The following is an 11056-nucleotide window of genomic DNA, read 5'->3' as shown; positions in this document are numbered from 1 at the left end:
TCAGTGTGGCTGGCAGAGGGAAGTAACTCACTGTATTTATCTCATCTGGTGAATCTGTTGCGTCGTGTGACTCAGATTACTGACCCCCTCCCCGGGAAATAACCTTTTGGTTTTGGCTCTGGCACCACACAGCTGATTCAAATCATCAGTTTGATGTGTTGTTTATTTCAATCAGCTGTGTGATGCTGGTTAAACACCAAAACATGCCCCGGGACCTGGTTTGAGAAACCCTGGACTAGAGGACACAGGCCCCCTCTGGCTGGTAGAGGACACAGCCCCCTCTGGCTGGTAGAGGACAAGTAGAGACACAGCCCTCCAGCTGCTGTAGAGGACACACCCATATTGTTACTCAGCCTGACTGAATCGAGGGGGAACCCATCACACCCTCATGTTCATACAAACAAAGTGTTCCCACCCACCACTACCACCTAGTGTTCACTTTTAGTATCACAACTCAGATCGTTTAGTCTCTTCCCACAGTCACTGGGATGTTTAGGACTACAAATTATTAAAAAAATCAGACATGTTTTTATAAATCTATACTATTCAGATAACTCAGTAAGGGTTGAGCTGGTTAGATTCAGTATGTATTCAACTGATAGATCAGACTGACTCTCTCTCTCCCCTTCCCTCCATCTCATCTCTCTCCCCTTCCCTCCATCTCATCTCTCCCCTTCCTCCCTCCCTCCTCCATCTCATCTCTCTCCCTTCCTCCATCTCATCTTCCCCCTTCCTCCTCCTCCATCTCATCTCTCTCCCTTTCCCTCCTCCCTCCATCCCATCTCTCCCCTTCCCTCCCTCCCCTCCATCTCATCTCTCTCCCCTTCCCTCCTCCCTCCATCTCATCTCTCTCCTTCCTCCTCCTCCATCATCTCCTCTCCCTTCCCTCCCTCCCTCCATCTCATCTCTCTCCCCTTCCCTCCTCCCTCCATCTCATCTCTCCCCTTCCCTCCTCCCTCCATCTCATCTCTTCCCCTTCCCTCTCTCTCCTTCCTCCAGGCTGTCTGTTCTTCCTGTGCCTGGGCATCATGTATATGTTTCGTTCCAACATGTACTTTGCTGCCCCGTTCAGGAGAAGATAGTGATCGGTATCTTCTTCATCGGGCCATCCTGTGTCTGTCCTTCTCTTGGCTCTTCCACACTGCCTACTGCCACTCTGAGGGCGTCACTCTCGTGTCTTCTCAAGTAAGACCTTGGTTACGTTTGCCCTTTCGTGCACCTGACTCCTGACTGCACCACACGTGTTGATAGTAGAACCAGTGCCAAATACTTGATTTGGGGGTAGACTTTGTCTTTGCACTTTTGGGACTATTCCGTTGGTTGAAGCAGTTGATGGAACAGATGTTTTAGTCAGTGGTCTAACCTTTGGTCTCTCTCTCTGTCTCTCTCTCTATATATATATATATATATATATAAAACAAAATATTTCAAATAGCTTTATTGGCATGACGTCACAATGTAGATGTTCCTAAGCGTTACTTTGGAAAAGGAATGATTGATTAACACTTAGTTTCTCTGATCCAGATCATTCATCTGTCTGTCTCTCTCTCAGACTGGACTACTCTGGCATAGCCTTCTGATCATGGGCTCCTTTGTTCCATGGCTCTACTACTCGTTCTACTGCTCTCCCAACCCCAGGTTAATCTACCTGGTAGTAGTCTGTATACTAGGAGTCTCTGCCATCATCGTCTCACAGTGTGACTTCTTCGCTAAGCCACAGTACCGCGGCGTCAGAGCAGGTCAGTCACTGGGTCTATGTGCCCTTTTTGTTTTGGAATCCAAACTGTGTGAATGAATGTTTTCTCAGATCCTTTCAGTTTCATCTATGTTTCCATCTTGGTTTTGTGTATCAGTCTCTACTCCCCTGCCCAAAGTATTCTATTAACATAGCTAGCTGTAGCTCTGGTGAATTCCTCACCTCTCTCTCTCCTCCTCCTCAGTCTCCTGCTGGGTCTCCTGCCAGTAGGGGCCCAGCAGGGCCTCACTAGGCACTAAAACAATGAGCCAAGACTGGGATCTCCTCCCTCTTGCTCCTCCTCATCTCCCTTCCACGTGCCAGGCTGCCCTCAAGCTGGCTGTCTTTCCTCCTCCCACACATACCCTCTCCTCTTCCCTCTCTTCCTCCCTCCCCACACAGACACACAGACCCTCCCCCCCACACAGACACACAGACCCTCTCCCTCTCTTCCTCCCCTCCCCTACACACACACAGACCCTCTCCCTCCTCCCTTCCTCCCCTCCTCCACACAGACTCTCCCTCCTCCCTCTCTTCCTCCCCTCCCCCACAGACTCTCTCCCTCTCTTCCTCCCCTCCCCACACATACCCTCTCCCTCTTCCTCCCCTCCCCCACACATACCCTCTCCCTCTTCCTCCCCTCCCCCACACAGACTCTCTCTCCCTCTCTTCTCCCTCCCCTCCCCTCCCCCCACAAACTCTCTCCCTCTCACAGACTCTCTCCCTCTCTTCCTCCCCTCCCCCACACAGACCTTCTCCCTCCTCTGTGTGTTTTATGGAGCCCGTTAAACTGGTGCTCATCAGTCCTCTGTGACGTTTATGGGGTCGTTAGGTCCAGCGGCCTGGTGCCAGACTCAGGGACCCAGTGTCTGTTAAGACGAGGTGGCTGCCAGGCAGGGTAGGACAGGAGGGTCATTCCATCTATCTCTCTATTCCTCTCTCTCCATCTCTCTATTCCTCTATCTCTCTATTCCTCTATCTCTCTATTCCTCTCTCTCTATTTCTCTATTCCTCTCTCTCCATCTCTCTATTCCTCTCTCTCCATCTCTCTATTCCTCTATCTCTCTATTCCTTTATCTCCATCTCTATTCCTCTATCTCCATCTCTCTATTCCTCTCTCTCCATCTCTCTATTCCTCTCTCCATCTCTATTCTCTCCCGTCTCTCTGTCTTCGCTTCTATTCTCTCTCCATCTCTCTTTCTCTCTATTCCTCTATCTCTCTCCTTTATCTCTCCATCTCTCTTTCCTCTTGTCTATCTCTCTATTCCTCTTCATCAGGTCTCTATTCCTTTGATCTCCATCTCTATTCCTCTCTCTCCCTCCTGTTATCTCTCTATTCCTCTATCTCTCTATCTCCCTTTATCTTAACCTCTTTTTCCTCTTGTCTTCCTCTGTCTCTCTGGAAATAGTGTTCAGTCAGGTGTAACGAGGCCTTATGTAACATCAGTGAAATCAACAGAAAGAGATCAGTTTAGATTACAGTTATTGTCAGGTGTGAACAAACCTGTCTGTCTATATTAACCCCTGTCTGTCTGTTTATATTAACCCTGTCTGTCTGTCTATATTAACCCCTGTCTGTCTGTTTATATTAACCCTGTCTGTCTGTTTATATTAACCCCTGTCTGTCTGTTTATATTAACCCCTGTCTGTCTGTCTATATTAACCCCTGTCTGTCTGTCTATATTAACCCTGTCTGTCTGTCTATATTAACCCCTGTCTGTCTGTCTATATTAACCCCTGTCTGTCTGTCTATATTAACCCCCTGTCTGTCTGTCTATATTAACCCCTGTCTGTCTGTTTATATTAACCCCTGTCTGTCTGTTTATATTAACCCCTGTCTGTCTGTTTATATTAACCCCTGTCTGTCTGTCTATATTAACCCTGTCTGTCTGTTTATATTAACCCCTGTCTGTCTGTTTATATTAACCCCTGTCTGTCTGTCTATATTAACCCCTGTCTGTCTGTTTATATTAACCCCTGTCTGTCTGTCTATATTAACCCCTGTCTGTCTATATTAACCCCTGTCTGTCTGTCTATATTAACCCCTGTCTGTCTGTTTATATTAACCCCTGTCTGTCTGTTTATATTAACCCTGTCTGTCTGTTTATATTAACCCCTGTCTGTCTGTCTATATTAACCCCTGTCTGTCTGTCTATATTAACCCCTGTCTGTCTGTTTATATTAACCCCTGTCTGTCTGTCTATATTAACCCCTGTCTGTCTGTTTATATTAACCCCTGTCTGTCTGTTTATATTAACCCCTGTCTGTCTGTTTATATTAACCCCTGTCTGTCTATATTAACCCCTGTCTGTCTGTCTGTCTATATTAACCCCTGTCTGTCTGTTTGTCTATATTAACCCCTGTCTGTCTGTTTATATTAACCCCTGTCTGTCTGTTTATATTAACCCCTGTCTGTCTGTTTATATTAACCCCTGTCTGTCTGTCTATATTAACCCCTGTCTGTCTGTTTATATTAACCCCTGTCTGTCTGTCTATATTAACCCCTGTCTGTCTGTTTATATTAACCCCTGTCTGTCTGTTTATATTAACCCCTGTCTGTCTGTCTATATTAACCCCTGTCTGTCTGTCTATATTAACCCCTGTCTGTCTGTCTATATTAACCCCTGTCTGTCTGTTTATATTAACCCCTGTCTGTCTGTTTATATTAACCCCTGTCTGTCTGTTTATATTAACCCCTGTCTGTCTGTTTATATTAACCCCTGTCTGTCTGTTTATATTAACCCCTGTCTGTCTGTTTATATTAACCCCTGTCTGTCTGTTTATATTAACCCCTGTCTGTCTGTCTATATTAACCCCTGTTGTCTGTTTATATTAACCCCTGTCTGTCTGTCTGTTTATATTAACCCCTGTCTGTCTGTCTATATTAACCCTGTCTGTCTGTCTATATTAACCCCTGTCTGTCTGTCTATATTAACCCCTGTCTGTCTGTCTATATTAACCCCTGTCTGTCTGTCTATATTAACCCCTGTCTGTCTGTTTATATTAACCCCTGTCTGTCTGTCTATATTAACCCCTGTCTGTCTGTTTATATTAACCCCTGTCTGTCTGTTTATATTAACCCCTGTCTGTCTGTCTATATTAACCCCTGTCTGTCTGTCTATATTAACCCCTGTCTGTCTGTTTATATTAACCCCTGTCTGTCTGTCTTATAACCCCTTCTGTCTAACCCTGTCTGTCTGTTTATATTAACCCCTGTCTGTCTGTCTATATTAACCCCTGTCTGTCTGTCTATATTAACCCCTGTCTGTCTGTTTATATTAACCCCTGTCTGTCTGTTTATATTAACCCCTGTCTGTCTGTCTATATTAACCCCTGTCTGTCTGTTTATATTAACCCCTGTCTGTCTCTATATTAGCCTGTCTGTCTGTTTATATTAACCCCTGTCTGTCTCTATATTAGTCTGTCCTATATTAACCCTGTCTGTCTGTTTATATTAACCCCTGTCTGTCTCTATATTAGCCTGTCTGTCTGTTTATATTAACCCCTGTCTGTCTGTCTGTCTATATTAACCCCTGTCTGTCTCTATATTAGCCTGTCTGTCTGTTTATATTAACCCCTGTCTGTCTGTCTATATTAACCCCTGTCTGTCTCTATATTAGCCCCGTCTGTCTCTATATTAGCCCCGTCTGTCTCTATATTAGCCCCGTCTGTCTCTATATTAGCCCCGTCTGTCTCTATATTAGCCCCGTCTGTCTCTATATTAGCCCAGTCTGTCTGTCTATATTAGCCCGTCTGTCTCTATATTAGCCCGTCTGTCTCTATATTAGCCCGTCTGTCTCTATATTAGCCCGTCTGTCTCTATATTAGCCCGTCTGTCTCTATATTAGCCCGTCTGTCTCTATATTAGCCCGTCTGTCTCTATATTAGCCCGTCTGTCTGTCTATATTAGCCTGTCGTCTGTCTCTATATTAGCCCGTCTGTCTCTATATTAGCCCGTCTGTCTGTCTATATTAGCCCGTCTGTCTGTCTATATTAGCCCGTCTGTCTGTCTATATTAACGTCTGTCTGTCTGTCTATATTAACGTCTGTCTGTCTGTCTATATTAACGTCTGTCTGTCTGTCTATATTAACGTCTGTCTGTCTGTCTATATTAACGTCTGTCTGTCTGTCTATATTAACGTCTGTCTGTCTGTCTATATTAACGTCTGTCTGTCTGTCTATATTAAATTGTCTGTCTGTCTATATTAGCGCCTGTCTGTCTCTATTAACGCCTGTCTGTCTCTATTAGCCCGTCTGTCTCTATTAACGCCTGTGTCTCTATTCGCGTCTGCCTGTCTCTATTAACGCCTGTCTGTCTCTATTAACGCCTGTCTGTCTCTATATAACGCCTGTCTGTCTCTATTAAGCCTGCCTGTCTCTATTAACGCCTGCCTGTCTCTATTAACGCCTGTCTGTCTCTATTAACGCCTGTCTGTCTCTATATTAGCCTGTCTGTCTCTGTTAACGCCTGCCTGTCTCTATTAACGCCTGCCTGTCTCTATTAACGCCTGCCTGTCTCTATTAACGCGCATATTACGCCTGCCTGTCTCTATTAACGCCTGCCTGTCTCTATTAACGCCTGCCTGTCTCTGTCTCTATTAACGCCTGCCTGTCTCTATTAACGCCTGCCTGTCTCTATTAACGCCTGTCTCTATCTGTCTCTCTAACGCCTGCCTGTCTCTATTAACGCCTGCCTGTCTCTATTAACGCCTGTCTGTCTCTATTAGCCCCGTCTGTCTCTATTAGCCCCGTCTGTCTCTATTAGCCCCGTCTGTCTCTATTAGCCCCGTCTGTCTCTATTAGCGCCTGTCTGTCTCTATAACGCCGTCTGTCTCTATTAGCCCCGTCTGTCCTAGCCCCGTCTGTCTCTATTAGCCCCGTCTGTCTCTATTAGCCCCGTCTGTCTCTATATTAGCCCCGTCTGTCTCTATATTAGCCCCGTCTGTCTCTATATTAGCCCCGTCTGTCTCTATATTAGCCCCGTCTGTCTCTATATAGCCCCGTCTGTCTCTATATTAGCCCGTCTGTCTCTATTAGCCCTGATACTGTCTCTATATTAGCCCCGTCTGTCTCTATATTAGCCCCGTCTGTCTCTATATTAGCCCCGTCTGTCTCTATATTAGCCCCGTCTGTCTCTATATTAGCCCCGTCTGTCTCTATATTAGCCCCGTCTGTCTCTATATTAGGCCCGTCTGTCTCTATATTAGGCCCGTCTGTCTCTATATTAGGCCAAGTCTGTCTCTATATTAGGCCCGTCTGTCTCTATATTAGGCCCGTCTGTCTCTATATTAGGCCCGTCTGTCTCTATATTAGGCCCGTCTGTCTCTATATTAGGCCCCGTCTGTCTCTATATTAGGCCCGTCTGTCTCTATATTAGGCCCGTCTGTCTCTATATTAGGCCCTGTCTGTCTCTATATTAGGCCCGTCTGTCTCTATATTAGGCCCGTCTGTCTCTATATTAGGCCCGTCTGTCTCTATATTAGGCCCGTCTGTCTCTATATTAGGCCCGTCTGTCTCTATATAGCCCGTCTGTCTCATATTAGGCCCGTCTGTCTCTATATTAGGCCCGTCTGTCTCTATATTAGGCCCGTCTGTCTCTATATTAGGCCCGTCTGTCTCTATATTAGGCCCGTCTGTCTCTATATTAGCCCCGTCTGTCTCTATATTAGCCCCGTCTGTCTGTCTATATTAGCCCCGTCTGTCTGTCTATATTAGCCCCGTCTGTCTGTCTATATTAGCCCCGTCTGTCTGTCTATATTAGCCCCGTCTGTCTGTCTATATTAGCCCCGTCTGTCTGTCTATATTAGCCCCGTCTGTCTGTCTATATTAGCCCCGTCTGTCTGTCTATATTAGCCCCGTCTGTCTGTCTATATTAGCCCCGTCTGTCTGTCTATATTAGCCCCGTCTGTCTGTCTATATTAGCCCCGTCTGTCTGTCTATATTAGCCCCGTCTGTCTGTCTATATTAGCCCCGTCTGTCTCTATATTAGCCCCGTCTGTCTCTATATTAGCCCCGTCTGTCTCTATATTAGGCCCGTCTGTCTCTATATTAGGCCCGTCTGTCTCTATATTAGCCCCGTCTGTCTCTATATTAGCCCCGTCTGTCTCTATATTAGCCCCGTCTGTCTCTATATTAGCCCCGTCTGTCTCTATATTAGCCCCGTCTGTCTCTATATTAGCCCCGTCTGTCTCTATATTAGCCCCGTCTGTCTCTATATTAGCCCCGTCTGTCTCTATATTAGCCCCGTCTGTCTCTATATTAGCCCGTCTGTCTCTATATTAGCCCCGTCTGTCTCTATATTAGCCCCGTCTGTCTCTATATTAGCCCGTCTGTCTCTATATTAGCCCGTCTGTCTCTATATTAGCCCGTCTGTCTCTATATTAGCCCGTCTGTCTCTATATTAGCCCGTCTGTCTGTCTATATTAACGTCTGTCTGTCTGTCTATATTAACGTCTGTCTGTCTGTCTATATTAACGTCTGTCTGTCTGTCTATATTAACGTCTGTCTGTCTGTCTATATTAACGTCTGTCTGTCTGTCTATATTAACGTCTGTCTGTCTGTCTATATTAACGTCTGTCTGTCTGTCTATATTAACGTCTGTCTGTCTGTCTATATTAACGTCTGTCTGTCTGTCTATATTAACGTCTGTCTGTCTGTCTATATTAACGCCTGTCTGTCTCTATTAACGCCTGTCTGTCTCTATTAACGCCTGCCTGTCTCTATTAACGCCTGCCTGTCTCTATTAACGCCTGCCTGTCTCTATTAACGCCTGCCTGTCTCTATTAACGCCTGCCTGTCTCTATTAACGCCTGCCTGTCTCTATTAACGCCTGCCTGTCTCTATTAACGCCTGCCTGTCTCTATTAACGCCTGCCTGTCTCTATTAACGCCTGCCTGTCTCTATTAACGCCTGCCTGTCTCTATTAACGCCTGCCTGTCTCTATTAACGCCTGCCTGTCTCTATTAACGCCTGCCTGTCTCTATTAACGCCTGCCTGTCTCTATTAACGCCTGCCTGTCTCTATTAACGCCTGCCTGTCTCTATTAACGCCTGCCTGTCTCTATTAACGCCTGCCTGTCTCTATTAACGCCTGCCTGTCTCTATTAACGCCTGCCTGTCTCTATTTAACGCCTGTCTGTCTCTATTAACGCCTGTCTGTCTCTATTAGCCCCGTCTGTCTCTATTAGCCCCGTCTGTCTCTATTAGCCCCGTCTGTCTCTATTAGCCCCGTCTGTCTCTATTAGCCCCGTCTGTCTCTATTAGCCCCGTCTGTCTCTATTAGCCCCGTCTGTCTCTATTAGCCCCGTCTGTCTCTATTAGCCCCGTCTGTCTCTATATTAGCCCCGTCTGTCTCTATATTAGCCCCGTCTGTCTCTATATTAGCCCCGTCTGTCTCTATATTAGCCCCGTCTGTCTCTATATTAGCCCCGTCTGTCTCTATATTAGCCCCGTCTGTCTCTATATTAGCCCCGTCTGTCTCTATATTAGCCCCGTCTGTCTCTATATTAGCCCCGTCTGTCTCTATATTAGCCCCGTCTGTCTCTATATTAGCCCCGTCTGTCTCTATATTAGGCCCGTCTGTCTCTATATTAGGCCCGTCTGTCTCTATATTAGGCCCGTCTGTCTCTATATTAGGCCCGTCTGTCTCTATATTAGGCCCGTCTGTCTCTATATTAGGCCCGTCTGTCTCTATATTAGGCCCGTCTGTCTCTATATTAGGCCCGTCTGTCTCTATATTAGGCCCGTCTGTCTCTATATTAGGCCCGTCTGTCTCTATATTAGGCCCGTCTGTCTCTATATTAGGCCCGTCTGTCTCTATATTAGGCCCGTCTGTCTCTATATTAGGCCCGTCTGTCTCTATATTAGGCCCGTCTGTCTCTATATTAGGCCCGTCTGTCTCTATATTAGGCCCGTCTGTCTCTATATTAGGCCCGTCTGTCTCTATATTAGCCCCGTCTGTCTCTATATTAGCCCCGTCTGTCTCTATATTAGCCCCGTCTGTCTCTATATTAGCCCCGTCTGTCTCTATATTAGCCCCGTCTGTCTGTCTATATTAGCCCCGTCTGTCTGTCTATATTAGCCCCGTCTGTCTGTCTATATTAGCCCCGTCTGTCTGTCTATATTAGCCCCGTCTGTCTGTCTATATTAGCCCCGTCTGTCTGTCTATATTAGCCCCGTCTGTCTGTCTATATTAGCCCCGTCTGTCTGTCTATATTAGCCCCGTCTGTCTGTCTATATTAGCCCCGTCTGTCTCTATATTAGCCCCGTCTGTCTCTATATTAGCCCCGTCTGTCTCTATATTAGCCCCGTCTGTCTCTATATTAGGCCCGTCTGTCTCTATATTAGCCCCGTCTGTCTCTATATTAGCCCCGTCTGTCTCTATATTAGCCCCGTCTGTCTCTATATTAGCCCCGTCTGTCTCTATATTAGCCCCGTCTGTCTCTATATTAGCCCCGTCTGTCTCTATATTAGCCCCGTCTGTCTCTATATTAGCCCCGTCTGTCTCTATATTAGCCCCGTCTGTCTGTCTATATTAGCCCCGTCTGTCTGTCTATATTAGCCCCGTCTGTCTGTCTATATTAGCCCCGTCTGTCTGTCTATATTAGCCCCGTCTGTCTGTCTATATTAACGTCTGTCTGTCTGTCTATATTAACGTCTGTCTGTCTGTCTCCAGGAGTGTTTGTAGGTCTGGGTCTGAGCGGTGTGGTCCCCACCCTGCACTTTGTCATCACTGAGGGCTTGCTGAGAGCCACTACTATGGGTCAGATGGGCTGGCTGCTCCTCATGGCAACGCTCTACATCTCTGGAGCCTGTATCTACGCAGCCCGCATCCCAGAGAGGTTCTTCCCCGGGAAATGTGACATCTGGGTGGGTACAAGGAGAGGACCTCTGGGCTGCATGCAGGAACACACACACACACACACACACACACACACACACACACACACACACACACACACACACACACAGTGGAGTTAAATATAACTCTTTGGCTGTTCAGTGTGGGCTGATTGGTCCCAGATGTGTTTGTTTTGGGGAAACCTTTCCTCAGTCTCCCTCACACAGCTGAAGGTAAATAATGAATTGAGGACATTGTATAGGGCCGTGGTTAGGTCATTTAGTATGACAGTACCATCCTTTACACCCCTCACGTGTGACCCGGTGGTTCCCTTCATTAACACCCAGCTGGAGAAGGCAGGCCTGGGAGAGCTAGCCCAGAACAGGGACATCAGGCTGGGCCTCGCTGCCCCTCTCCTCCCCTTTCTGGTCCTCAGCTGGTGGGAGGTTAATATCCACTCTGTTACAGTACTTTAGGACAGTA

General features: G+C 46.5%; 1 pseudogene; it reads left to right on the top strand.

The window, feature by feature from the left end:
* The first annotated feature begins 999 nt into the window (after window positions 1–999).
* LOC124030315 lies at window positions 1000–11012 on the top strand (annotated as a pseudogene).
* Window positions 11013–11056: the final 44 nt, after the last annotated feature.

The sequence above is a fragment of the Oncorhynchus gorbuscha genome, unplaced genomic scaffold (genome assembly GCF_021184085.1).
Source record: "Oncorhynchus gorbuscha isolate QuinsamMale2020 ecotype Even-year unplaced genomic scaffold, OgorEven_v1.0 Un_scaffold_10482, whole genome shotgun sequence".
Classification (NCBI taxonomy): domain Eukaryota; kingdom Metazoa; phylum Chordata; class Actinopteri; order Salmoniformes; family Salmonidae; genus Oncorhynchus; species Oncorhynchus gorbuscha.
Note: the sequence above shows the minus strand (reverse complement) of the source record. Positions and strands in the feature narration are given on the sequence as shown.